Genomic DNA, 24,393 nt, shown 5'->3' on the forward strand with positions numbered 1-24,393 from the left:
TATGAAACCATCTGTGGAGTGACTGTAAAAATAACATTATTATTTTGCCGGGGGAATAATAGCCTTTTAAAAGCAGACTTGCTCGTGGCTCTGTTACATAAACGCAGGTTGAACAATGGCGAGGTAGTAAAGGTGAACTATTTAGAGACGATAATGCAGTCAGAGATGGCGGCAAGTTCACTCTTGCATTGTATTGGTATTATTTTCACACATGTATGGAATGGAATGTGCACTTGGCTATACGTATATGTGAATAGAACTGCTCTCATACAAGGAATCTGTTTCTGATCTCCATGTTTGGATTTTGTTCTTCTGTCTTGTCTAAGGAGGGTTCACTCACACACTCGCACACACATAACATTCATTATTCAAACTCTCCACTTCTTGCAAAGCAAAAGAGTTCATTTGACTGCCACTGACAGTAATCATCATCGACTACACATAAGTGTTTTTTTAATTAAATTTGCTAGCTTAAAATTGCCTGAGGCAGGCCCCTAATTACTGGTGGAGAGTAGGGATTTTCAAGTCCATTTTTTTTTTCTTTTGAAGTTTTGCTGTCCAAATCACAGAGCACCATGTGGTTTCAGTCAGCGACTGTCACAAGTGTTCCGACAAAGACGTTAGTTTGTTGTTGTCTTTTTTGTCGTGCATTACAAGAGGATGAGGACAGATTGCGATGGAAGACCAAATTAGCAATCTTAGAGGTTTAATGCTTAACCCTTGTGCGGTGATTTGTCCAATCCTTTGATTTTTACATCAAAGGCAATTCACATCAAAGGGAAAAGATAGAAAAAAGACATTAGGGAGCTGAAATTTGACCCAAATGGTGACAGCATGTCATATTTTAGCACTGGATGACCACTTTGTTTTCACACCACCAGAAGTGGGCTTTCCAAAAAAAATTTACAAAATTTATCCTATGACAAACACTTTTAGTACAAAATCTTACAGAATTCTAGTGAGTTGCAACCATGACATTTTTGTTATTGTGCAAATGACTGTTTTCATAAAAAATGCTATTCTTGAAAGAAAACACTTTGAAACTATTTCTATTGTTTTGTAAAAAATACCGCAAAAATCCTATGAGATTTAATACGCTTCATTTCCTCTCCATTTTCTAAACAACCATTTGGTCAAAATCCGACCACATTATAGCTGATAAATAAATATAAAAAAATGTACAAAATTGAATCTATGACGAACACTTTCAGTACAAAATCTTACAGAATTCTTGTGAGTTGTAACTATGACAAACATTTTTTATTGTGCAAATAAATGCCATTCTTGAAAGAAAACGCTTTTACCAAGCTGTCAATCAATGTGCTTTTACAAGCTCTGATTGGCTGGTTTTGTGGCACAAACGTAACGCGTGAGCAGAACTGAGCGAGCGCAGAGGACGACTCGAGCGAGCGAGAGCTCGATATTGAGCAAACGCGATGTTGAGCGAGGGAGGGAGGAGTATCGCGAACAAGAGCGATATGTTGAGCGCGAGAATGCTATTGCGAGCGAGCAAAAAGGAATTTGGAGCGAGAAACTTCTTTTCAAGAACTTTTTTTCTGCGCTCAAAATCTGTTTTCGCTCGCTCAGTTTTATTTTCAACGTTCAAAACTTTTTCCGTGCGCGCGTAATTGTGGCACAAATATAACGCCATAATTTTGTACAAAACCGAACGAAACTCTAACCATAAAAATTTTTCATGATTTATTTTCCCCCTAATCAAAGCCGAAATATAAGCTTCTGCTGGGGCATCTATGGGCAACGTCCATAAGCGACAAGTTAAAAGTGACTGCACTTCCACAAAAGTCATACATAATATATAAAACTACAATATAGCGTATAAATATTAATCACAGACTTAAAAATGCACACAGTGTTTTCTACAGAGGCGGGAATACCCAATGAATATAATATGGTGAAAATTCAACATGTGCTACTGAAAGGCTCTCAGTCGTGCCGTAATTACACTCAGCTAGTAGAAATGATTACATAGGCTAGCACTGGCAGTCGGCCTGGCGCTAATGCAAAGACATTAGGGAGGCTTTTTGCAAGACTATAAATACATCATAAACCTAAACATAAAATTAACTTCCTGTTGAACTGTTGCCCATTGCCTAACTTTTCCACATTATGAATAAAAGTTGTGTATGAATAAATACAAACATTTTTTTTTTTAATTGTGAATGGTAATTGGGCAAAGTTTATCAGTGCTGATGATGCGAATGGATGAATAATTATCATTGGAAATGCCTCCCTACGCAATCGTGATCTCACCTGGGCGACCTGTTCGCTTACTGAAAATGTCGTCTGAATTTTAAACCGTATGCATGAACTGTAATTGTGGCGGGCGATGCCATCAGGTCACGCCGGCGCTCTGATGATGCTGACCAAAGGCGCAATATGTTTTGACAGCCCCCATTGTGATTTATGAGCTATTCGGACAAGAGAATGAAAGTTCACTGGATCCATCTTGATTTTTTTTTTTTTGGATAAAAAACGTGGATGTACCGCCTTTCAATCCACGACTATCAGTTGCTATCTGACAGAGGTTATGTTGTTGACTGTTATCTAGTGGCTTGACCTGTCATGAAATGACAAAAGAACAGCAATGCAATACATGAAAAAGTCCGTTCTTGTGAAAACAAACTGTTTTAGTTCTTATTGGAACTACTCACTCTTTTTGTATGATTTCCTACTAAATCCCTGCTAGAAAAGGCAGTTTCAGTTCTTGTTATTTTTTTATATTTAATTTATTCATTTATCGCTTTCATCAGAAAATTTTTCACACAAATGCTTCAAAATTATTGTGAGAAATGTCAGTTTCACTTTTTGTATTTTTCACCCAAAATTTTGCAGCAAACTCTACAGTCGGGCAGTGGTTAGCACGACCGCCTCATAGTTCAGGGACCTGAGTTCAAATCCACATTCTCCACCGTCTTCCTGTGTGGAGTTTGCATATTCTCCTCAGCTGGGATAGGCACCAGCAAGCCTGCAACCCTAGTGAGAATAAGTGGCTCTAGAAAATGGATAGAAGGCTAATTGTCGGACAGTTGTCAGTTTTTGTATGAGTTCCGTCAAAATTATTGTGAGGAACTCAAGTACTCCTTTATCGATGAGAGCAATTTTCAAACGGAAGTTTTCAGAATTTTTGCCAGAAAAGGAAATTTTAGTTTATGTTACTGTTTCATCCATGAAAATCATTTTCAAACATGTGAAAACTTTGTTTAAATTCATTTTATTGTTGTATTTATGACAGTGAATTTTTTCGAATTCTACAATTTTTTTTGCAACGATGGCCCGTTTTAAAAGGCTGAGTCATTTACAGGTTTTTTTTCTTCTTCAATAATGATGAAGAATTGTGTTACCAATTCTACTATATTCTTACTGTATTGCTAGCAAAATCATAAAAGACCGGAACCGCCGTTTCAGTTCCTAAACTTGTTCTATCTCTGATATTTTTCCCAACTAAATCTTTTAAAGCTATGATAAAAATAAAGCCTTTCTGTCCCAGTTTTATTTAACAAATCCTTGTTGTCATAGAAAATCTGACAAGATTCTAGCCAGGACTGGTTTCAATTTCTATTTGTATTTGTTTTTGAAAATGCATTACTGCCACCTAGAGATGTGGAGTCCAAACATCATGACCACGTTTGATTTCAAATGAGTAAGGTGTACATTTAGTGTAGGGTTTTTTCATACCCCCAAAAAATTGTGATGTTACATCTTGTGTTAGACACCATTTGTCTGCATCTAACGTCGCATCTGGGAAGCACCAGTTCAATAATGTCCAAACATTCTGCAAAGAAATGTGCGTTTGTTCTACACAAGGCGGCCCGTGAGCAAGAAATGAACACACGCACACAGAGACGAGTGCCAGCAGCTAATTTCTGTAATAATCTAAACTCTGCACCTAATTGGCTGCGCGCCAGCTGTTTCTCATCAAAATAATGAGTCTGTTTGTCTCTTACGAGGAAATGATCCGCCTTCTCTCCTTCTTGTCTTCTACCCACGGAATCTTGACTTCCTGCCTGAAATGAAGACGACTGATTCACCATCAGCGGTGGGAAGTGAAGTACGAATACTTTGTTACTGATTAGATTCTTCAGGGACCTTACTTGAGTAAGAATTTGTCTGGTGACGTTTTAATTGTACTTTCAACATGTCTTTGTATAACTGGCCTTTCAGCGAGAAGACTGATGGCTACGGATTCTGCGTTTGAAGTGAATACTTCTACGTATGCATTAGAGCTGAAATGAACACTCGAGTAATGCTTAACATTTTTTTTCTGCCTTGGGTACCTGTTTATTTAGTATACACCGTAAGGAAGAAGTCCAGCTAACGGCAGAATTTTGGATCTTGAAAAACACAGCCTTCAATTGAAAATAAAATAGATCAGTCAAAGAAGACCGCGCCCACACGTTTCTTCGTTATCCCTCGTCACTACCCGGACATTACCCTCAATCGTCAAGATGACAATTCCCACCTTCCCCACCTAGCGAGCTTCATTTGACACTGCAGATGATGAAACGTGTTCCCGCAAGCTCTGCGGGGGTCCGACGCTTGAGTGCAGAGCTATCAAAGATTTCTGGTCTTCTTGCAGTGAGTCACCATCATGAAATGTTAATAGGGATGTATTTTATTCCTTGGATCTTGTCATTGCACAATGGTGGCCCTTTAAGGGGCAACGAATCCTATTTGGTAACATAAGTGGGTGTAAAAAACTCATACCTCAAAAGACTCATACCTCCCTCCCCTCATACCTATGAGAAAGTAGAAAGCAGCAAGGTTATGGAACCTGTAAAAAAAATACATAGAGGGTATCACAAAATGTACAATACATAAATTTGGGGGATTTTGTGAAGCCAACAGCATGGGCTTATGCCATTCAGTTAAATTTTAGACACTCTGGACTGATTGACTTTAAATTCTGAACTAATTGCATAATATGTCCCCTCGAACACTTTTGTCTGCTCCTACCTTTTATTGCCTTAATAAGACCTGCTTTCATTTTCTCCTGTCATAAAATATAATCCTGTAATGATGATTATACTGTCTCATCTCATCATGTCCTATTGTAATGTTAATAAAACATCCTGGGGAAAGTTGAGAGAGTAGGGTTTGACTTTTTCCAAATGAACAAATTGCAGATGGCTTATGCAATTTAGAGGAATGCAATTTGTTTGATTTTAATTAGTAACCGGCAATCAATATGTTCTTGGCGCACCTTTCGCGCCAGATGCAAGAAAGTGCCCTCCTTTTAATTAGATATGTTCATTTCTTTGAGCGTTAAAAATAACAACAAAAAAACAGACACGCTGGCGTGGATGAAGCTATATTTTACGACGTGACGGACGGCGTGTCGTCTGTCACAGTGCCTGAAGATCCGAGAGGGATCAGACGCGTTTCAAGACTCCATTAAGAGCACTCATGGGGAACTTTCTTTCAGCCAGCCGGAGATATTGTTCCGAGACGCTCGGCTTCCGTGCGGTGATGAAGAGTGGAGGGATCATAGCGATTCAGACCTTAGATCCTTTTTTTACTCTGGTTTGGGGGATTTCTGAGAAGAGGAGGAGATGAGCTATCTATGGATTTTTTTTTTTTTTTAATGTGTTGATGCGTGGTCACATTGGCATTAGCAAAAAAATCACAAACAAAAGTTAGAATGTAAAGATTAATTTTTCTACACTCCTACAAAAAGATTTAGTCCTCTGATAACCTTAAAATTGTAAATGTAAGGTCTTCATTGCCAATCATAAGCCTGCTAAAGGCACAATAACAATTATATAGTGTAAATAAACAACGCGTTTACTCAATTAAAATGAGGCAAGAGATTACAAGCAATAATATTAATGAAATTTCACTGCTTGATATTGAGTAAATATTAATTAAATGAAGCCCCTTAAAATTATTGACTTAATTTGAGTAGTTCTGAATAGAAAACAAAATGAATTGATTAACTTTGAGCTATTTTTCATGTGTGTAATTAAACTATTATTTACACATTTGGAATTTTTGTATTTCACGTTACTAAATATTTTTGTTTAGGTATTAATTCCATTCTGTTCTCCATTCAAATCTACTAAAATAGATACATAATGAGAATAGCTTTTTAAAAAATATTTAGTATTTTTTTTTACAGTGTACCTTGAGGGAAGCTAATACAGCAAAATGGACATATTCAGTAAAAGCACACTTGAATACAATTTAGTATAAAATAATGGAATTGAGACAAGCCCAATGGAAAAAAAAAAAAGAAAACAAAAATAAGCAATGCAATTACACGCTGTCGCGTACAAGCCAAAGCAAAAGTGGATCTATAACCTTTAAATGTCAGGGAGTAAAATTTCAGAGCGCCTCTTAAAATTCACATTTTCATTGTTAATATGTTTTGTATTACATAAGTGTCATTTCCTGGAAGGTGTCAACCATAGTTCGAATAAAAACTAGGTTACATTTATGCATTCTAATTGTTTCTTACGCTCGAGGCCTTAAATGTGTAGCCCTCTATCCACCACTAGGGCTACCGGAAGAGATGAAATAATAGCTAGAGAGAATGGCTATACCATAGAGATACTGCACCAGTTACCTTGCCACAAGTGTACGTGTTGACCGACGTCTTTGAATTTGAGTAGGAGGAGATTTTGATTCACAGCCGACAGAAGCATCAAAGCTTCACAAAAAATGAGGTGCAAACACACTGTGAAACAGCCGTGAAATCACTGTCCACATAGCTGTGATATTACAGCTCCGGAAATACCTGAAGACGCGAGGGTGAGCGATTCAAATTGCAGGGGACAGATTATTTATGTATAGGAGTTGCGTATATGAATTAGGCAGTAAAATCCCACTTGTTTTTAATCCATCCCAAGGGGGAGCCATTTTGTCACCTCTTGTCACCTAAAAATCATGTATAGCTCTGTAACAACCATCCAAGGCTTATCTGTACAGGGAATACTGTAAAGCTATAAAATATTAAAACAAAAATTTAGGGACGTTTTAGTTTTCATAATCACGTTCATCATGCAACCTCTATTGGTCATTACCAAGAGCAACATGCTGAATTTAATTGGCAGATATCTGGTCCATTTTATGAACACTATTGCTCTTGACTTTGCTAGCTAAAGAGCATAACGTGATTCTTTTATAAACCACCCCTCAAACCTTATCAGTCACACACATCCAAGTCTTCTGTATCTCCTCTCTTAGAATTCCAGGAATAGATGTGTGGTTGAAAAAAAAAAAAAAAACCTAGCAATTTTCTATCTCAAGGAGCAACAAACAAGCAACGCTAATGTGCATGGTCGTGTTGCACTGATGAGACTCCAGCACACAAATTGGACAGGACGGCAACCTTGAGTGGAAGTGCAAAGCATCACCTCGCCGGCTTGTTGGAATTCTAGCGAGCCTTACGATAGGATCCATAAATCACTACACTGAAGGTGACCCTAACCAGAGACCAGTAATAACCTTCATCGTGGTTTTCTTTTTTTTTTTCAAGCTAGAAACATGTGAATGATGGTTGTCATTAAATGAGACCTAACATTGTTAGCGATCATATTAAAAATAATGGTGCTTTATGGTGGCTTCTCATTGTGGTCCGTTTCTATTGGGAAGAAATCCAAAACATATATTCACTTGAGACAAACCAAACCATTTTTGGCCACGTTGAACGGAATTTTACTGTACATCGAATACATTTTACATATATTTGGATATTTATACAAATACTTAATGCCGAGAATAGAGACTTCAGAATATAAAATTAATAAATACTGTATATATTTTTTAAAATACAGACCGACAATCATGATAAAATACACGAATATGGTTAATTTCATGCCAAAATGTGCCAAAAATCTGAAAATTTTAATCAAGCTGATTTTTAATTTTGATAAAACTTGGTGTACTTTTTGATGATGATAGCTGAATCTAAAATTTTAGGTTAAATTGGAGCAGAGGTTTGGGAGCTACGACTTGCCGGATTTTGACGTTTTTGGGCAAAAAATAAAAAAGAGTGTGGCCAATTCTTTTGAGCCGAACCCCTGGGTCCATCTTCACAAAAAAATTGGAAAGGGAATTCAACATTCAAAATCTTCAGAGAATGTCAGATTTTATTTTTTCCGACAACATTTGTCAAGGGCATGTGCTCTCCAAGGTCAATTTCAAGGTCATAGTCAGCCTTCTTAATGTTTGAACCTCTATTGAATTCACTTTCCAACAACATTTGTTTTGTGAAGATTGATCCAGTAATTCCTGAGATATAAAGGTCCGCAGTAAGGCTGCCACGCCCCTTTTTGCCCCCCCAAAATGTTGACATTTGCCCTAGCTCCCAAATCGCTGTTCTGATTAACCCAAAATTTTAGAATCGGCATTGCACCATCACTATCAACAAATACACCGACGTGCTTGGTTAAACTCATAGCATTTGGCATAGAATGACCCATAAAAGAATGAACCATTACCAACATTTAATGGAGAAGAACGCGCCGTTATTTTTTGAGCAGAATGGAATGACATTCACTCAGGAAGAACACTAGGATGAAAATGCATCTCAATTTTGACAGATGAATAAAACTCACAGTTATTGCGTTTAAAAAAAATGTGTGCACCATTAGCAGGTCTGCTACTCATTGTCTGTGTGTTTTTTTTGTCCTTTACACACACACACACACACACACACACACACGCGCACACGCACACACACAGATACACACATAAACGCAAGTGGATGGTTGAATTCATGTAGGAAGTACTTAGGTGGGTAGAAAGCAGACGTCTGTGCGCTGAATCATTTTCATAGTCGATAAAATGTGTTGAATGTGCAGTAGGAAGTCTACTTCAGTAATAAATGATTTTTTGTCTGTGTGAATGGTGAGAAATGATCATTTCAGACAGGTGTGTTATTTGAAATACATACAAGTAGGTTAACAGTGGTTAGCAGTTTTCCCATTCCAATTCAAAAAGCTTAGTAATACGCTCTCTCACCAGATAAATATTTTCTAGCAAGAAGCATCACCTAACTCTTAATAACAACATAAACTGCGCTTAAAAAAATAAAAACTCCAGCAATAGTGAAGACAGGTAATATTTATGGATTGGACAAGACAAAAATCCGACGAAAGATTTAAAGTGCAAATGTAAACATAAAAAGAAGTTTACAATGGGGTTTACAAACTGTCTTTGCTATGCCAATTTTTTTACCATTTTTATATTCAGCTGGAAAACCAAAATATCACCACACAGGTGATATGAAATTCATGAGCGCATCCTGAATTTCTTTTTGTAGGGCAGCATCTATTAAGTTCTGTAATTTCCTAATTTAATAATGTAATTTTTGTTCCTGTTGCACCAGGAACCACCAGGAACCCGCGTCTTGTAGGAGTGCCCCTTGAGCTGATTGACAGATTGCCTGGCCAGTCAGTTGAGAACAGGACTTTTTTTTTTTTTTTTTAATTGCGGGGGAAGTACTCTGAGTCAATCATACACAAATGGCTGAAAGAGACCAGCAGGACGTAAGAAAGCTTTGGGAACCTCTTACCTATTGTAATAAATTGCAATTTAACCTCTGCTTTTGATCATGGTCTTTTACTTGCTTCACTCTAGTGAGACATCCAAGCGTCTCAGAGCAAACGCACCTCACCGTGATCCGACATACAGTACAGCCAAGACATGGAAACGAGAAATTACTGGATAATGTTTAATAATTTAAGATTTACATCAATATGTGGATAGCAGTAGTATTTGTCTTAAATGTGTAAAGTATAAATAATTTGCACGTTTAAAAAATTCAGGTACTCACACATACATGCATGAAAATTCCGCGGGGGGATGACGGTGACGCAACTTTGTGGTTTTTACTTTTCGCTGGGGATTTTTGGTCGTCATTAACACTGTATCTTTCTATAAGGCAAATAGTTTGGAGTTAAAAAAAAAATGGAGTTGTCAGACACCTTGAAACCCACTCAAAAATGTCAGCCCTCTACATTCAAAACTAAAACAGTAGCAATGGCGATAAGCGCACCATTTTTTTTTTTTTTTTAATATTGAGTTTGGAGTCATTTATGAGTTACTTTCATTTTTGTACCTGGACGCAGAGCCAATATTGGAAGAAACTATTTTTCCTTGTAATTTTTATTTTTATTTTTAACCACTATTGTTATGAATGTAGTTAATTTTTAGCTTTGCATATTTATAAAAGACCTACGGCATATAAAATGAATGCATTAGTCGCAAATTTTATTTTTAATATCTGCTGCTGGCCACTTAGAAATGAAGGAAGGCCATAAATGGCCCTCGGGCCATAGATTTCATATCTTGTGCTAAGTGCTGAAAAGTAAGCAATGTTCCACATTTTGTGGTTACAGCCAGATTGCAATTTTGCAGTGAAAATAGATTAAAGGTGCTCAAATTCAATTTTGGGGTGCTCGAGTGGGCCCCAAATTGGGCTGGAAACCCCCATGGCTAAAAATAGTTTCTTAAAATATCCAGAAAAGCTGACATGCGAAATCAACATTTTTTTGTCGTCGTTGTGTGCCGCTGGAAACGTCGGCTCGCGACTCGTCACGACTTTCAAGTTAAAAGAAAATTGCAGCGCGCTTGCAGCTCATCCATTTTTGTTCCTTTCCACTTCTCGCTCGCGGCGTTGTTTGCTTAGAGCGGAATGAAAGTCGCACCTGATTATTTCCATGTGAAACGCGGGCGCTCTCCCCCACCGAGCTGGCGTGGCGACGCGTCTGATTTGGGCTTTGATTAGGAGTGTGATGAGCGGCGATAATCGCACATGGCTTCCTGAAAGCGACGCTATCTCGCAGGAAAACACTTTGACGACATCACTGGGGGGTCCCTTAAAGGATCCAAGTCGAGAAAAATCAAGCCCAAAGCCCTTCCCCTGGCTCCCGTGAAAGACGCTCGAGAAGCATACAGCGGAGAGTGGGACTCATTTTTAATTTACCGTACCTCCATTCAGCGTGGCAGGAAGACTTATGAATACTCCCTGGTGCAGTATTTATGAAGGTGTCAAATGGGCAAATCAGAGACGATAAGGGCACCCAGATGGTATTTGTACAAAGCTCCGGGCTGAATAATGTACTCCTGGCCGAGGTTCGTCATCGTGAGAAATTTGGATCGCTTTAAGATGAAAGCAGGACTAAAGCTTAAATAGGAATATATTTTTGCATACGTATTTTGTATATTCACGTTTGAAATTTTGCACGCTGCTGTTGTGACTTTTGCCTAGTCCGTTCAGTCGCAAATGTTGCTGTTTTACAATGGAAGCCCTTTCTGATGCAACCCACTCTTTTTGAGCTTGGGTTTCTGAAGTGGCTATATATTAGGGCAGTTGCTCTCAAATGGGGGGTACGGGTACTGGGGGTACTTGAAGGAACTCCAGGGGGTACTGGAGATGTTAAACAAAACAAACAAACATGCATTTGCATTTACAGTCAAATTTGGACTATATGACTACATTTTCTCACCTTTCAATCCTGAGGCTTGAGTTCAGTGCGGCTTATTTGCATTTATTTATTCATTTTTATTTTTTCATTTTTCATTTTTATTTATTCATTTTTTTTAAACTCCACCCCAAGACACTATTGAAGTATTGATTTTGAATTTGAACTGCTATTTTACTCGACATCAGCGGGCACTCTCCACTATTAGTCGTGCGCATTACTGTTGTGTTGTTCAAATATTCTAAAAATCTCAGTTTGTGGGTGTTATATTGAAAACAAGTTAGTACTGCTCTTACTTGTAACCTGCAGGCATGTTCAATATTTGTTGAAGATGATATTGCCAAGCAATTTGAAACAAAAATTTGAAAAACTTCCTTGTGCTATCTTTCTATGTAAATATCTGATTTTAAAACCTGCATCTTCTAGTCCGGTGTGGCCTATACGTGACGAAAATGAATTTTTTGTTAAATTTTTGCTGATGCAGACTTATAATTGCAACGATATGGTACACACTTTGATGATTAAAGCCTGATAGTTACCTTTCCTACTGATAATTTATGAACCATCCAGGCTGACTCAAATCTGTTCTGTGTTTGTCACTTTATTTTATCGTCAAAAAAAAAATAAATCAAATATTGTCATTTGTGATTAAGCGTAAAGGAAATGCCAATTTCAAAAAAAATATTTTTCTGCAAATCCCAAAAGATAAAATTTATTTTTCCCAATTACCAAAAGATAGCTGCAGCTCTACAGGAGAAACACAGGGTGATCTGATTACTTTCAATTCACCTGCGTGGAGATATTTTAGATGTAGCTGAAGATGATATAGAAAATCAGACTGTATGATATTGCTGGCCTGCTCTTTGTACTTCAAAGCAGAGCGAATAAGGATTAAGTAAAACAATACATCACTGCTTGTGTGCTACTACATGCGGCTCAGCCCCACGCTTGCTGGTGGGCTTGTCGGCTCACTGCCTCCATATGTTGGATTGTTCACACATGAAAGCTGCAGGCATGAGCACATCTCATTCGTCTGTAGTCCACTCAACTCCATCTTGAGTATCCACTAGCTTACTTTGTATGCATGATGTAAAAAGTCATGATGCCTCACTGCACGTATCATATTAACCATCTATAATTGTCATGGAACAGCTAGGGATCATGTACTATAGGTGCAGGTGTGGGATGTCATCATGTCAAACCTTTTTTTATTCAGGTCCATAATGTCATTACATTTACCCCGAATGAGGAAAACGTTCTGCCTGACAGAACAGTAGATTTCCTCCGTCATTGGAATGGTCACCACCTGTGACTGTTGGTAACAGTTAATCACTAATTCAAATCTTGCATATTTCTGAGAAATACATGAACTGCCATATACTTGTATGGGTGGAGATATAAACACAGTCTAAATAGAACTTACATACATACACACATGCACACAGGAATAACTATTTTGCTCAATGTGTTCATTGTACAGGACCAAAGGGAAAATAAACAATGTTTAGAATCACGTATGAAGAGATTTTTGAGTTATTTTGCATTTTAAATATGATTTGAATGAATAAATCGCTTGCAAATAGTTGAACAAAGCGATCTAGGATAGTGTTTAGAGGGCAAGGAGAGGCCATCATTCAAGTAACCAATGGACACGTCGCAATTTTGCTTGGCTCTTAGCCAGAAAATGAAAGATCGAAGTCTTATAATCCCCCCCCCCCCCCCCCCCCCCCCCCCCAAAAAAAAAAAAAGGTATTACTGTGTAAATTAAACTTTGGCGACTGAAGTGATGACGGAAGTGCCGTTTGTCTGATGGACCGGCGACAACAGAAAGGAGTCTAAGTACCAACGATACTGTAAATGACAAACCAGCAAAAAAATAAAAAAATTAAAAAGACTGCAAAAACATCCACCTCTGAAGCTACCCTCAGGTTATAACAATGAAAACACGAAAAAATATAATCACTGGGGTCGTAACAGTGTGGCACAAATCACAACTAGTCATGATGTCTGCATGCCATAAATTGAGCAGCACTGAACTTGTTTACACACTACAGGGAAGATTTACTTAAGGTTTAGACATGCAAAAATGGCTACAAATTGGATTGCTCACGTAATCAGATGTGGAAACTGATCTTCTAACCAGGCACATCCCAGAATGAATTTTCCATACGAGTTAATTTGCTGCCCAGTTCATTTTGCATGTTCTGGGAAGAGTTTATGCAAATGGAGTCATTTAGCAAGCACATTGATTTGATTTATCAAACCTGAGAGGAATTGTGATGGCAGCGTATTTTAATCCAGCATCTGAAAGTCAGGTTCAAACAGCACCAACATGCGTAAACATGAGACATAAAATGCGAATGAAAAAAAAGTTCTATATTATATTAACATATTTAGCAACGTGATTATAAAAAAATCTAACCATCTTACTAGATAGCTAATCCATTAGTTACTTACATCACTTGCAAGCTAGCAAGTTTTTGCAAAACGTAATTCATGTTAACCTGCTGGTTTCGGTGTTAAGTTTAGTTGACATTTTATAAAGTTTAGTTGAAGCTTTATAATCTCTTGACATTTTTAGCTTGGTTGTTGGGTTGAAGTTATTGGTTTGTTTTGTCTTAGGTTTAGATCAGTTCTTTAGATTAGGTTATACATTTGCCATGATAGTACATAATTGCAGCATAAATGAATGATTTCAGCTTGGGTGTAGCTACAAGAGGACGACTCGACTGCAGAGTGCGAACAGCTGATAAGGAGACATCGATGGCAGAGCCCCCTGGGAGGTGACGTCAGGACTTCTGCGCTCACATCCACTATCAGAGAATGTGAAGATTGATAAAGGATTCTTGCTAATATTAACACACAAACAAGTATACTGTCTGCCAATTTTACATGTAATCAGATGCCTCTGTATCATATAAAATGGGGGGTGTTAGAAGTAGCGTTGGACAACGAATGTGCAGTGAACAAATAAACGCTACACTCCTTCTCCCTCTCGATCCCACTCGAGAAGATGATGAAACTGAGTGCCTTTTCTCTCTTTATTGCCTAATTATTATAAATGTCTATTTGGTGAACCTGACAATAGGGTTGTATACATGGCGACAGGATGAGTACATTTTAATTACTGGAATCTATCTCAACTACAAACAAAATTATTATATCAGAAATTCTGATAACAAGAAAATTAGTTACCGATGTAGCTAGTTAGCTATACAGCAAGATAACGTAAAAAGAGGTATGTTTTTAGGTTGTTTAGTTAGGTAGTTTACATACAAATATATTAGGTAGTTGATTAGATATGGTGCTAGCAAGTTAGTTAGTTAGTTAGTTAGTTAGTTAGTTAGTTAGTTAGTTAGTTAGTTAGTTCTCATAAGAACAATTTAGTTTTTTGATTTGCTATGTTTCCAGCAAACCAGTTGATTAGCTGGATTAGATAGATGGATGGATGGATGGATGGATGGATGGATAGATAGATAGATAGATAGATAGATAGACAGACAGACAGACAGACAGACAGACAGACAGACAGGCAGACAGACAGACCGATAGACAGATAGATAGATAGATAGATAGATAGATAGATAGATAGATAGATAGATAGATAGATAGATAGATGGATGGATGGATGGATGGATGGATGGATGGATGGATGGATGGATGGATGGATGGATAGATAGATAGATAGATAGATAGATAGATAGATAGATAGATAGATAGATAGATAGATAGATAGATAGATAGATAGATAGATAGATAGATAGATAGATAGATAGATAGATAGATAGATGGTTTTGCTTAAAACGAATGAGTTAGCTAATCAGGTTCTTGGTTGTTGTGTAGCTAAAGGCAAAGCAGGACAATGCGGAAATTAGCTAGATAACTTGTTATCAAGTCATATCTTGCTAGCTAGCCAGTTACATACGATAGCCATATAGCTAGCTATTCAGTAGAAATAAGCAGTATGCTGTATGATATTTCTTGATCCATTTAACATGTTTGGGAACTTATTTTCTTTGTCGTTTTGAGTCATGAAGGTATCCCTCCCCTTACCAAGTTGAATTGATGAAAGAATGCGGAGTGGTTGAAATTTGTAACCCAGTAGAGAGAAGTGATGAAAATGTTCATACATGAGCTATGAACTGCGCTCCCAGGCGTTGCATATCATATGCAGTGTAATGGGGTCAAGGGAGGTTTGGATAGGTAAAATGCTGACAAGAAATCCTAAACGTTCCCATTACCTTTGCAAGAGAGGAGAAGGCAATTTAGCAAATGTGTTGAATTCCATATTTAAGCTTCATTTAGCCGCCTTGCAGAGCCATCACATTTTTTTTTCGGACTGCACGCAGAGAGGACTAGGAACTCATTTCTCCCAACAATCCTCTAGTCTAAGAACTTGGCAACCTCAGGGGGGTAACATTATAAAAAATGATTAGTCATATTTAGATGACTTGGCCGCAGTAAGAGCGATGCATCTGCAGTGCAAAAAAAAAAAAAAAAAAGGCTGAATGGAGCCCGATGGCTGGCTGTCTGCTTCTTTGGGAGCATGTGCAACTTTCATTCAGATACAGCCAGGATGTTCACGCTAGGAGAATGTGTGAATACATGCAACTATCAACTTCTGCTTTTGGGTACTTTGAGAGCTGGGAACTGCTGGTTAACACATCATCACATAATGCGCCTTAAATGTAAATGTGGCTGTTAGCAACATGGCCAAGATGTAGCTGACTTATTTGTGCAGTCATTTGCTTTATTTCTGGTGCAGCTGCCTAAAAATTGTATCGTATGAAAATGTGCATCTGTATAAAACTGAACAAAATAAAATATTTTGCCAATGATTCATAATGACACAATCTAGCAACAAGTTGCTTCATGTTCCAATTTGTTTGCTCTTAATTTCAAAAGGAAAATCTTCTGTTCCTGTCCTGTCACGGCATTACAAAACAATAAATTCGATTTATTGCTTACTTGCAGGAACCCTGTTAAAATCTCTCGTACCCCCCGAAGTTTGATTTCGATTTTTGGATTTTGATTGGATTTATTTATGTGTAGACACATAGCATGAAACAAACACATTAGAAGAAAGCAAGAAAATGATAAGAAAGGATATCATAGGTCAATATAGTTTAGATTTTCAAAAGGAGTAGGAAGAAGTACATAAAATATCGAGTCCTACCCCTTGTTCGTCATATTTAATTTTTCATCTCATATTCAGACAGTAAGTTGGTTATATACAATAATATATTGCAAGGTAAGAATAATAAAACAAAAATATATAAAATATTTTTATATATACATATATACAATATCATGATTTCTATAACTAAGGCATTTCACCAAAGGGAAAGCATTGAACAGCTCTAGGTAGCTGAAATTCCAACAAGGTTCGACCACTTAGTTATCACACTAGCAGGAGTGCGCCATCCCTAGGCTAAAATACTGTAGGAATCATATGGTAGAAAATGACCCAAAAATGCCCCCATAAAAGAGTCAAGTTTTAGATCCATTCCATAAATATTCCATAACTTAACACCTTTTACAGAGACACAATAACACAATTTAGCAATAAGTACGTTCATGTTCTAATTCATTTGCTCTTAATTTGAAAATGTAAAAAAACACACACACACACACACACAGTTACATTAGATTTGATCAGACCTGCAGAAACCCTGTTAAAATATGCATCCCCTATTTGAGAACACTGTTAGACGTTCACTACGACAACATGACAGAACTTTCTCATTTATGCACGCGAGATAACCCACTTAAATGCTTCAATAAATATGATTTTGTTTGTGCAAGTCCATGCGCTTTTGTGCTCGAACCAGGGCCATACCACAATATCGGCAACTGAACGATGTTGGATAATGCGAAGGCGCACTTGTCTGTCTGTCCTTTCACCTTCGGCCTTGCACTCAAAAGATTCAAGCACTTTTAGCAGCCGCTAGCTCAAAAGCGCCTGTCACCTTGAAGCACAACTGACATGACCCATTGAGCTCAAAATAATCTTTTTTTTTTTTAAATATATATACACTGTATATCTGTGTGAATTCTGAGGACACATTTCTCAATATGCTGGCCGGTTTCAAGCATTACAAAAGCGCCGCATCATTGAGACAACAAGTAGGCGGATGTCCTCTGCTCGGCATCCGCGTGGGCCGCCTTTGGGCGCCGGCCCTCTCCGGGAAGGCCACGGAGAAGCCGGGCTGGCCCGAGCGGCTCGGCTCACACACACGCAGACTCGTGGGCGCCTGGAAATTGCCTGTGTGACAAAGGGAGAGGCGTAACGAACAACCGCCACTACCAAGCGATGCGTCGATGTACGCCACATGTGTGCCCGAGTTTGCCAGTTTGGCCTTTGACCTGTCATTTCGCTTCGTTTACGTCCTACGTGATGACTCAGACATCTGCATGGTAAAATACTGTGTAGGCAGGGAATGCTCTCATTAGCGTTATTCTTTTCTCATGTGGTGACAGTTGTTGTTTACTCTCCATGATATGGAAGAATTTTGCTTTGGTTTTCAGAAGAATTAACTCATTCAAATCCCAAAGACAATTTTGTTTATTATTTTTTTACACTTTTTTCAAGAGTCAAAACATTTAATCCCAGGCATTTATTTAGATGTATTTTCATTTTTTTTTTTTTGGACTTGGCTAAAGGATGGTCTAAAAACAGCTGGTTCTAGATGAATTAAGAACTAGTAATTATCAATTCAGATAATGATGAAAGTAATCAATTACTTTAAACAACTATGTATGAATTAATTCAGTACATTACACTATTTGACCATTGCATCTCATTCAATGCCAGGGACGTATTTTTCCTTTTTTTTAAGAGTCCCAAATGCTTAGTGTAAGTATTAAATTGATACTTAAGTGTGTTAAGGACAGTAATTTACAAATACTTAAGAATGAAATTGATACTTAAGAATCTGCGATTGAATGGCTGGACCCTTAAAAAAAACAACTTGAAAATACATCTGTGGCATTGAATGAGGTAAATACCAAAGTAATCAGTTACTTAAGTATTTAAGAGCTAAACTAAAAGATTACTTCAACACTAAAGTAATCAAATACTCAGTAATCAATTACTTCAAAAATAATCAAATACTTTGGATAAAAATGTACTAAAGTAATGAAGTACTTTAGTAGTTAAATTCCTATGGATTTTTGACTGATTTTAATTAAGTGCCAGAGTAATTGATTACTCTAGGGAAAGAGTACAAACTAATTGATTACTTAAGGTAATCAAGTACTAAATAAATTAGGTTACATTGTTATTAGGTACTAATGTAATTGATTGCCTTGGGGTCTTAAATACTAAAGTAATCACTTATTTGGTGTACTATGTGCTTAAGTAATCAATTTCTTTAGTACTTTATAATCTGAGTAAATATTTATGGTTTAAGTACAAAACTCATCACTTACTTCAAAAGTAATCAAATACTTTAGATAAGAATGTACTAAATTAATGAAGTACTTTAATATACTAGATCCAAGTAAATATTCATGAGGTAATTGAGTACTAATCGATAACTTCAATACTAAATTAATCAAACACCTAAGATAAAAACGTACTCTCGTAATGAAGTACTTTAGTAGTTCAGTTTCTAATGGATATTCGATTGATTATAATTATGTGCCATAGTAATTGATTACTTAAGTAAATAGTCCAAACTAATCTATTACTTAGGTAATGTACTAAAGTATTAGTTCCCTTGTTATTAGGTACTAAGGTATTTGATTAACTTAGGCAATTAAATACTAACATAATCAATTATTTGAAATACTAATGTGCTTAAGTAGTCAATTACTTTACCTAAGTAAATATTTATAAGGTACTTAAGTTACTAAAGCAATAAATTACTTTATATGATTATGTACTGAAGCAACCAATTACTTTAGTACAGTAGTTCGGTTTTGAATGGATATTCAATTGATTATAATTATGTGCCATAGTAATTGATTACTCAGGTAAATAGTCCAACTAATCTATTTCTTAGGTAATGTACTAAAGTATTAGTTCCCTTGTTATTAGGTACTAAGGTATTTGATTAAATAAATACTAAAGTAATCAATTATTTGAAGTACTAATGTGCTTAAGTAGTCATTTACTTTACCTAAGTAAATATTTATAAGGTAATTAAGTTACTAAAGTAATAAAGTACTATATATGATTATGTACTGAAGCAACCACTTACTTTAGAACTTTAATACCTAATCAATATTCGGTCGAATATTTAGTCGCTAAAGCAATCAGTAAGTAATTTCTTTGGGTAATTAAGTGCTAAACTAGTCAATTACTTTAGATTTAGTAATAAAGAAGTAAATTACTTTAGGTACTACGTATTGTATTTGATTTAAAGCACTAAAGTAGTTAATTATGTGATTACTACCGAGCTAGTCTGTTTGGGAAATAACGTTGTAGTTAAAGATATTAGTCACATCGGTCAGCATTTTAGCTGCGACAGATTATGAATTTCAACTAATTTATGCAAATGTTAGGAGGTTTTTTTTTTTTCTTTTGGTGAATCATCCATTCAAACCAGCAAGGATGTGTTTCTATCAGCCTGCCGCATTTATGCACGTTCCAGCCTGAAAGCGTCCTTCTCTCTGTCAGTACATTCCGAAGGTCCACTCTGTCTAGCTGAGTAATATCTCAGGACATTTCGAATGACGAAAGGCGGCTGTCGTTTCCGCCTGATGAATTATTAACTAGTTATTTTTTTCGCCACTTATGTGGCCAAAAGTGGCCAGCGGAGGGGTTAGAGGATTGCTGACTGCGTCAATCTTAGCCATGAGTCAGAGGATCTCTTGTGATTTGGAGGACAACTTTACATTTGTGAGAATTTATCAAAATTTACAAGCAAAAGCAATAAACCTCTCAATTTGAGGAAAACAATTGTTCAAGGTACGAGCTGAAGACGGCTGGAGTGTTGTTTCCCCATCCAGAATGAACGGATATTTTGGGGCTGAAAAATGTTTAACTGTGGGAAAAACGTAATGTAGAAGAAATTGAGGGCAAAAATTTGAATCAGTACAACCTTAACCATTTACCAGAACCTCAGATGCCTAAAGAGTATTTTTGGTGACAATTTGGAATTTTTGCTGCGTAGAAGTTGTGGTAATCTTAAAAATTGGTCATTAGGTGAATTGACTTGAGCTGAAAATTAAAATTTCGAAGTGAAACACATTCTTGAATTACTCATTGGCAATAAATGGGTATATTGGAGGTGAAAATTGTTGAAATGTTGGTAAACTGTATAAGTACCGAATGATAAAAATAATAGCGTGTGAAGCGAAATTTTTTGGAACATGTTGAAGTTGGATTGGTTTAAATCGGTCAAGAAATGTAGAAGCAATTGAATGACAAACTATAGCGGAGTAAAAAAATACAAAAAAATAATGGTAGAATACCACATCTGCTTTCAGGATATAATAATATTCAGATTTATCAGCTATAATGTTGTTAGCCTTGTAAGGCACATAGGACGTACTATATTATAAGGAAAACGTTTGACTTAGGAGTTGTCGTTGATACACAAGACACTAAAAGGAACACCAGATTCCGAAATATCTTGGCGACGTCAACAGGTGACGTCACGCTTGCCGCCGTGTTTTATTTTTGAGAAAGCAACACTCAAAGGCTCTTAAATCACACTTCCCGATGGAACGCGCCGACGACAAGGTTTTACAAGCCTGTGAATTATGCATTTATTCGAAGGTGGTGTGTAAAATATATAGGTGCATCCCTTCCCTGCCTCTTGGCTCCCGGTTAATGGATCAAGAAGTAGTACTACACTTTGAAAAAAAAAAAAAAAATTGGACAAACATCCACTTAGGTTGTTTTAATTATACATATCTTGCAAGCTGGGGCAAATCCATCCGATGTGTATTTTTTGTAAATGTATCAATACGAGCTGGCTGTTTTTTTTTAATGGCACGGATAGAAACGGGACGGAACCCAAACTGGAGTGGCTCGGCGGGAAGGCGCTGAAAGCAGCAAGGTGTTATTTTCAGACACTCCGTGAATAAAGGCTTGTTCATCTCGCAGTGGCTCGGCTGGCAGCGCGTGTGCGACGGCGGCTGGAATGCGCCCTGCGTCTCTTTTGTAAAGCTTTTAGTGTAGGTGGTGTGTTTATCCCAACGGTCATGCTGAGACGGACGGCCACCGTTCGAGGCCTCCCTCGACTGAGTTAGCCCACGCTCGCTTCTCATTCCTCTGCTGGTGCTGTCAGATAGCTTCACAGAATACATGACAGAGGAGGATAGCCTGTAACACTTGCTTTTTTTGTGCTTGTTTTTGTTTCTATGAATGTGATGAGATAGCCTTTGACTGCGAGAACATTTTCTCATACTCAACATGTCACATTTGGCGTACTTTAAGTGTGACCTGCCCTGACGTAAATCCAATCCATCTCTTACCAGGCTAGGTTTTTACGAAGACGATCTAAACAAAGGTTGCGAAAGTGGCTAAGATGCTTATTTTGCAATGAGACAAGCCCTTTTCAGAGAAACTTTACATTCAGAGATGCATGATCCACTGAATGGCATTATCATGCCTTACATGACACTTAAATGATGGATGTCATTTCTTATAACTGCTTGTGCTACAACTATAAAAGACAGTTTCATTAGCATTTGTCTACATTTCATGTCACATGCACTACAAGTAAAACAAAGTATTGCTGACATTGAATGTACAAAATAGTCTTTAATCAGGGAATTTAAAAAACGTCTATCTTGCATTTCCTGGCCAAGAGCCAATCAGAGAAAGGATGCAAACTTGGGTGGAGACCCCACTGTTTTTAATTAATTTATGACTGTTTTTAATTAATTTGTGTGTTATAAATGCATGCTAAAAATATATGGTGAAAAAAAGCACCAAAAGAAATGCAGCAAAAGGTGAACCATTGGAATACCATGAGTCATATTATGCCGATATCTGATTATTTAAAGGGGAAGTCACATCACAAATGGTCTTTACAATAAAATATTCTATGAAGCTCACAGTAAACACAGTATTTTGATGCAATACAAAGTTTTTTGAGTATAAATTAAACAGCAAAATCCGGCCGGTTTTATACATGTCAGGGAGTGTCCATTTTTTAACTTGCTGTCGGCGAAATCTAAAAATGACTGAAAACTGTAAACTTTGTAAACATGAACATACAAATCCACTCAACGCTCATTTCTCAGCATTCACTGCAAGCTTCTGTGCAAACACTAAGCTCAGCGTCTATTTCATGGCCTTTTGGAGACCTTTCAGCGGGTAACCACTGTATGAATTCTTCTCTCATCAGTGCATTCTGTGCTGTCAACATATTCAAATGCATGCAAATTGCACATCCGCCAAGGTTGACGGCGTGAGATCCGTGTTGTAACCTAATCGGGCGCTGCGTTCTACCCCGAAGTTTATGCAAATGATGCCTTCAACTTATAAACATCTTCAGTAATTACGCCACAGGTTGCGAGGCTGCATGCATCCGTACTACCTTTTTACCTCAGCTGTCAGTTGATGTGTCGGTGTCTCCATACAATAGCTATACAGTGTTTTATATACATTAGGGATGTCAGATACTGTACCACTTTTACCAGACCGATACGAGTACTCAATTCAGCCGTAAGTTTGTAATTTGTAGTGACCGTAAAAATGCTCCAAGAGATCGCCGATATAAGGATCAGGTGCCATTTCAGATACCAATAACTGAAATTGGTACTCACCCTAATATATATGTATGCCTGAACCCCCCAAAATATCTTTCTTTGAATAGTCAACTGGCATATCTGCTTTAGAAAAAAAAAAAAAAAAAATAGACGTTACAAGCATTGTGTGGGCAGGGGATTCATGTTATGTGATCACTTCCGAGTGCCCCGTTGTCCCAGGATTGGAAAAGGCAAAGTAACATCTATTTCTCAAGGTCACAGTAGTGGAATTTGACTGACAGTTGAGGCAAATGTGACTTCAGTAGATAATCCCACACATATATATATTTATTAAGGACTCAACTCACTGTCTGTCAGCGATCGATGAAACATTAACACAGGACCAACAATAAACATTTTAACCTAAAGAAAAAGGTACAAAAACAGTGTAGTGATTTTTCTAAATCTCATTCGTCTCATTTTCAAAATTTCATTAATCGTTTGGAAAATTTTTAAAACAAATGTCGTCGACAGTAATTTAAAAAGTTTAGCTCCCGCGCATACTTAAAAAATAGCACCACCTGGTGCCGCAAATGTGCAATCACACTTCACACGGCAAACTCAAAGCCTGTTCCTCGGTGTCATATGCGCCCCCCCAGGGGTGACCGACCTACTCTGAGAAAGACTGATTTAACATCTCACATTTTAGATAGCAAAAAAACACATGCCTAAAGACCATAGGCTATGATGCATTCGAGTCGAATGGGGAAAATTTGTTTCCAACAGTCAATTCACTACTCATTCTGAGTCTAAATTGATTTTTTTTTTTTTAAACACAAAAAACGTCCAACGGTAAAATCCAAAATATAAACGTAAATCAGCGAACGATATATCATGTATACACATTGCTGGGCTGATTTGGTAAGCGTGTTTCTTTCAAATGCAGATGTGTCATTAGAGGCAAAGTTTGGGGTCATTCCATGCGTTGGAATAATGATAAAAATACGCATGGAACCTTTAGTCTCCTGCAAGACGGACTTCATCGACAGCAGATATTCCATTAAATCATCCCTGCGCTCACCCCCGTCTCCGCCCCTGAATTATTGCCAGCGCCGTTACCTCCCTCCGCTAGCCAAATTGGCTTAGCCACTAAACGAAGGATTTAAATAATTCATTCCGCCTATCTGACTTCCCTTTTCTTTGCCGCGGCCCGACCCGCCCGGACTTCATTTAGTGGCATTATCGTCTATTCACTGGAAGAGGCGGGCCCGACGAGCGAGACGGACGAGAACCGAGG

General features: G+C 37.4%; 1 long non-coding RNA gene across 1 annotated transcript; it reads left to right on the forward strand.

The window, feature by feature from the left end:
* The first annotated feature begins 3,710 nt into the window (after positions 1-3,710).
* On the forward strand, positions 3,711-5,005 carry LOC148410318 (uncharacterized). The gene is made up of 3 exons (XR_015868236.1): positions 3,711-4,069; positions 4,183-4,217; positions 4,308-5,005. It is a non-coding gene; the product is annotated as an uncharacterized LOC148410318 (long non-coding RNA).
* Positions 5,006-24,393: the final 19,388 nt, after the last annotated feature.

Source organism: Hippichthys cyanospilos, chromosome 16 (assembly GCF_059441005.1).
Source record: "Hippichthys cyanospilos isolate Australia breed blue-spotted pipefish chromosome 16, RoL_Hcya_1.0, whole genome shotgun sequence".
Taxonomy (NCBI): domain Eukaryota; kingdom Metazoa; phylum Chordata; class Actinopteri; order Syngnathiformes; family Syngnathidae; genus Hippichthys; species Hippichthys cyanospilos.